At 33.5% G+C, this 6,186-nt stretch overlaps 1 long non-coding RNA gene across 1 annotated transcript; it reads left to right on the forward strand.

Moving 5' to 3' along the window:
* The first annotated feature begins 286 nt into the window (after window positions 1–286).
* Window positions 287–5,246, forward strand: LOC132302451 (uncharacterized). The gene is made up of 6 exons (XR_009480838.1): window positions 287–897; window positions 2,171–2,217; window positions 2,436–2,546; window positions 4,336–4,401; window positions 4,976–5,033; window positions 5,177–5,246. It is a non-coding gene; the product is annotated as an uncharacterized LOC132302451 (long non-coding RNA).
* Window positions 5,247–6,186: the final 940 nt, after the last annotated feature.

Genomic DNA, 6,186 nt, shown 5'->3' on the forward strand with positions numbered 1-6,186 from the left:
CATTTTTTTAATATATTTTATTACTAATTGCTTATTATTTTATAAAATAAGGGTAATTTAAGTATCCAAACTATAATATGATATTTTCGTATAATTTTCTTAAAGAAAATTTCTTCGTAACAAATTACATACTAGAAATTTTTTTTTTTTTTATTCACTTTATTTATTTATTTTTTTTTCCTTTCTTACTATTTTCATCAAACCAAACGGAACCTAAATAAAAATATGAGCAATCGCAAAAAAAAAAAAAGGAATCGGATTTTTTTTTTATCCACTTTATTTTATTTTATTTTTTTTCCTTTCTTACTATTTTCATCAAACCAAATGGAAACTAAATAAAAATATGAGCAATCGCACAAAAAAAAAAAAAAAAACTTCCATCAATTTCAATTCTAAAGCTGAAATTCCATACCTGCCAAACACAGCCTTAGTAAATTCTCTAAAATTGAAAAAAGTTCCCAAATTTTTTTAAAAAGGAAGTTTCATTTCTCCTTTAAGCTCTGCTGATTAGTTTGGTGTCAAATGTCAATGTATGTATCCGCAACTACAAGATAGAATAAATCTTAAAAGTTTCTTTTAGATATATTTTTTTTCCCTGTTTTTTGTGAGTGATCCTTTTTTTGCTCCTCTCTTTCATTTTTTCTGTTACCCATGAAAAACCAATGTTACTTAAAATCCTTTACTAACTTTATATGCTCAATCTTTTCCCCTCAAATTATTGTTATGCGAATTGCTATTCATACAATTGCAGGAAATTGAAATCTCTCCTGATGACAAAAGGGTGACTAAAGACGAAACCTTATTGGTTGATAGGAATTCCGATTTGTAGGAATTTTGGAATTCATCCCCTTATTATATTAAAGACGAAGACAGAGACAAAACCCGAATGAGTAAGCAGTCAGTAGTTTGAGACTTTCTTTTAGCAAGAAAAAGGAGGATGGGGGAGGATACAACTTAAGTGTCTATATTTTTTTATTTAGTTCTTTGTCTAATTTTTCATATTTGTTATTGAGTTTCATGTTTGCAGCAGTGTTCTTTCAGCTCCATCATGCTTCAGTTATAGTTTTAAACTTTTAAGACATCTAGTCACTTAATTGTTTCTAGTTTTGGTATTTTGATCTTAATTGCATCCTAATTGTGTTGTCAGTTGTCAAGGAAAATGAAACCACACGGAAGAAGCCCAAACTTTCAGACTTCGTGATGATTAGCAATGAATATATTCCTGCTGAATTAGTCACAGGTTTTGCCACATCAGGGAAAAAAAATTAAAAAAAATCCGAGTGATAAATAATGTATACTAGACAATATAAAGGATAATTTTGAACTTCTGAATTTGCAATCATCCTTTTGTGATGGGTTGTGGTCGTGGAATACGGTTGGCTATCCAATTATGCCAGACAAATCAGACCTCATTTTCTCCTAGTTAATTCGTTATTTGTTTCTAGGTTTATTTGTGGGGAAGAACTCCTCGAAACATGTATTATTGTTGAAGTTATATGTGGGAAAATCTCCTCAAGATGTGTTGCTTGTTTCGAGTTTTATCTGTAAGGATGAGCTCCACGGTAGGTAAGACCGAGAAATATTGGTCATGCGGACACGCATTGTTATTAACGTGTGGAGCTTACATGGATGCCACTGTTAGAACACCGATTGTCCCAAAAGTTTAAGTTGTTAGAAAATGACATAACAATATATATCACAAGTTCCACCACCCTTCCTTCACGTGCAATCTCCTCTTGCAAATGAAGAAGCAAATAGACTCAGATTTTGTCAATATTGACACATCTATCCATCTTAACAATTAGTAAAAGAGTAGCTATGCATTCATTTCTTATACTATTTTCAAGGGTTTTTTGAAGCTTTTCATAACTTGACTGTCTGAATTTGATTAGGCTGAATAACATTATATGTAAATTTTAAATCTCAGGGCATCTAAATCTTCATTTTTGTTGTCCTCATTTTTTATTTGAACTTCTGAATGAATTGAAGTCCAAAATTTTATAAAGATAGATTATCTAAAGTCCCACCTCACCACAGATGAAGGTTGGTAATATTAGTATTTTTGCCAAAGTTGAGGTCCTTGTTAATTTGTTCGCAATTCTGTCATTTTATGGTACAATACAATGCCACTGGTTATTTTATCAAACTGATTAAGATGTTTATGTGACAGATCTGCAGAAATTAGATATCTTTGAGAAGCTTGAAAAGAAAGATCAGGTAATGATGTATAGCGTAGTTGCCCTTCTACTGACCATCTCTTGTCAAAGATCACTTCAGTGAAACAATCAAGAAGAACGTTGACTGTCAGAGTTTATTAATTTATTTATTTTTTAGTTTTTTGGTTCTCTCCTTGCGCTGGGTTGGTTTTCTTGATTTTGGCTGGAATTTCTTCATTTCAATAAATTGTTATGTTGGTGTTTACGTGAAATGCCTAGGGACAAGATGAGAAAGGTGAAAAAGAAAAGAAAGAAGATGAAGAGGAAGAAGATGATGAAAGAATCGAAGAGGGGGACGAAGAATTCAGTGATGATGGGGATTATAATCAGGTCTCTAAGCAAAACTTATACTCTATGTCCATACTTTGAATGTCAGTCTACTTCCGATCTATTTTTGTTGCCTGCTCATACACCTGCATTTGTTGTTTTCATGAAGAGCGCCTTCTTTTTCATTTATATACATATGCTTGAGTAAGGGGATATTGCTGGTTAAGGCTTTGGTTGTAGTACTGTTGTATGGTAGAATAGGAGGAAATTCAGTTCAAGGGGGTTTGAGTTTTCCCAAGTTTAAAATTGTCCTTGAAAAAAATTATTGAACCATTTACAGTACTCATAGTTGCTTGAAGGCAAGACTGGCAATGTTGCCACGGTTTATTTTGTGTTATAATGGGGGTGAATGATATCCTCAATTTTTTATCCTCTTGTTGTCCTTAAAAGTACATAAAAGAAAATTCGGCTATGGTCTCTTCAGCAGCCTAAACTAGAACCATTGTTAACTAAAAAATTGCAATTGTCAAACGTGGGAGGAAAATTATGATTAAGCTCAGAATCTGGTAATCATCGAGCTTATATATCATCAACCTAATTATCTTCCTAATTGTTGTTGACTCCATATCAGTTCCATTTCTGGTCATTGTAATTTCCTGGCAATTCATGTGGGTTTTTAATCTTAAGTTCCAAGAGATCCCACGGTGATCTTGCCTGAGCATCCAAATCTGGAGCACAGTGAGCTGAATGAGGGGAGAAACACTCCTTACATCCAATCGGATTATAGGTAAAACCTTAGCTCGCTGAAGAAATTACTACAATACCTGATACTTGCTGTAAGAATTCCGTCAAGTCCATGGACACATATTTCCAATGTAAAGGTTGAGATATGAGAGCCGAATTACATCATCAATAATGAACACTAAGACTATGAGATACACATAAATTCAAAAATGAAAAATATAATTATGAAATTCAATGAAAGAATAAAACCTATATCATCATGTTTAATGCATTAAAACAACATGCAATAAACGCTTGAAAATTCAACCAAGCCCATCCAAGATACATGAGGAGCAGTCAAGAAGACTAGCAGTTGAATGAAACGTAACAGAAGATGATGTCATCCCATTGGTTTTGACCTGGAATGAGGTAGTCATGAAATGCTTCCAAAAAAATAACCTTTGCAACTGAAAAACAGGCTAACAAAGAGATTGTTGTCCTTCTTAAGGAAGAAAGTGACGGTTTGGTAGAGATAGAAATGGAAAATAGCCCACAATTCCAATGAGGTTTCAGTCGGCGTGAAATAAACCTAGAAGATGAACCAGGAATCTGTATAGCTTTGAGCATTATGTAAGTACATAATATGTATATATTTATTTAAATGTGTATTTGTCAATTCAGAGGAAAGTTGTTGAACTTTTATCACTGATAGTGTTCTGTGTTCAGTAACAAGAGTGTTTCTTTCACTTGAAATTTTGATCCTTTTTAGTGAATTTAAATTATGCCTAAAACACTTAAGAATCACCCAAGTTTTAAGTATTGTAATTGAGATTTAAACGTACAACTTCTTCTTAAAGATTAATTCTTACCCATTTTCCCCAGTGTCTGAATTCGATGATCACATAAATTATGAAGTATCCCAAACATGCTGAGCCACTGCAGTCTTTTTCCATTCAAACATTTTTTATTTTTAATTCACTCTTCTCTCCGAGATAGCTCATTTTATTTATAAACTTCTCTTTTGAGCTCTAGGAAAAAAATTTACAAATAAAAGCAGAAAAGCATTTATACTGTAGCCTGAGTTATCAACGGGCACCATATTTATATTATTATTTTCTAATGGCTACAGGCACTGCTGTTTTGGTGTAGGGTCGTTCTTGTTGGCAACCTTAACTAATTAGCCTCCAAATGGAAGGTAATTTATTTTTGGTCACGAATTGGTTACATGGAATTGGACCATTCCTTGGATTATGTGGAACGTAAACTCTGATGGTTGGCAGTTCCTAAATCAAGGCAGTTCCTAATGGATGTTTTTAAGCTGGATCCTGTGTTGATTGAGAAAGAAATTATTTTGCTTGTCAAATGTAGCTTGAGATATATGATTTTAAGCAACTCTTGGGGACTTTATATTACTATCCCTTTATTTGGATACAAGTATTGCTTTAATCATAGGAGAGTTCCTTTATTATATAAGCTGGCTTTTTATCAGCTTTGTTTGGAGAATGAGAAGAAAGTTTGTTGGAATGCTGGGGTACAAAACAGCAATGAACTACTAATTGCAGCTTATGGGGTTCATGTTACCTATCAAAATTATCTTAGATTTATAATCTTGTGATTCTCCAATGATTGCTGTTTTCTGTTGCTCATATTGTTTGCTAATTACCTTAAATCTAAAACCTTACGTTTCTTAATATTTTTTGTCTATAAAAGCTTGAACATATCTCTCTGTTGAAATTCGTTTGTAATTGACGCTTTGAATAATCTCACAGAACATTGATTTTGATGACGATGAAGATGACTTCAACATGGCTGACGACAATGATGATGGTATGTGCTTTGTCTTATTCGCACTTCATTTTTTTTATAATTTCAAATTGGGACATTTCTTGTATTTGAATGGAGAATTATCAACTTTTGATATTGATGATTGGTCTAACAATAATTCTCACCAAGAATTTGTAATGTTGCAGAAGCGGCGTATTAGATGTTGTTCTTGGGAATGCTTTTCTGGCTTTCTTCAACTTGGCAAATGGAAGCATTCCTTTTTCCCATACCAAATCAGATGAGTTTGAGTAATTAGCATAAGGTTGCTATACAGTCAGAGGGCCTTCTTTTTTGTTTTTTGCCATTTTTTTCTGATTGATTAGGTAAAGAATCAAACTGCTAACCCTACTGTTTCTTTTTAGATACCATGCCATGTTGATTTGACCGAAAGAATCTTATGGCTTTTCTAAAGTGCAAAGTAGGCTACATTACAGTGAGGGATGATGGAACTCACTTGGTTGCTTATATCGGTTCGAGTGAATTAGATTATCTCACTTAAATATATGTTCATCTCTTCCAGATTGTGTCAAGCATCCAAAGATCAGCCATCAAGTGTATTGCTTCTTTGCCACTCAGCAGTTACTATAATGTTCGCCATTGCATATTCTGTTTTTGCTTTCTGTTCACTGTATTTCTTTTTTAAATTTCCGTCTTGAATTTAGCCATTTGTAAGTTTTTGATTGAGGTAGGTTGACAAAATGGTTGTCTTTATTTAGTCTGGTGATACTTATGTCATTGCATTTCATTTGGATTTGATTTGGTACTTTTCTCATTTTAATGTTGGCTGGTCATATTTTGTGAGTCTGTAACTCTGGTTTTTACTTTTTCGTTTGCAGTCTCTAAAAAAAGGGGAGCTTCTCTCTAGTCATGTAATTTCTAACATGGATGCGAGTCCTACTCTGTCCTTATTGGGAGGGGTTTTTGTGTATCAAGTCCATTGTAACAGGCTAAGTGTTTGGCCCTTATAAGCCAAGACACTCTCACGTGGGACAAGAACCTCCAATATTTTGTTTCATCCGAACTCGCGTTACAGCAAGACTTATTCCTTGTCTACCTTAACAGGTTAAGGACATCCGATTACAGAGTAGGATTGGAATTGCTCTAAACTACGTGTAACGTGTTGGACATTTGTCATTCGATCCACAAGAATAAACTC

This window comes from Cornus florida, unplaced genomic scaffold (genome assembly GCF_030987335.1).
Source record: "Cornus florida cultivar Cherokee Brave unplaced genomic scaffold, ASM3098733v1 CherokeeBrave_3.0.0_Hap2_Chr04, whole genome shotgun sequence".
In the NCBI taxonomy this organism is placed as follows: domain Eukaryota; kingdom Viridiplantae; phylum Streptophyta; class Magnoliopsida; order Cornales; family Cornaceae; genus Cornus; species Cornus florida.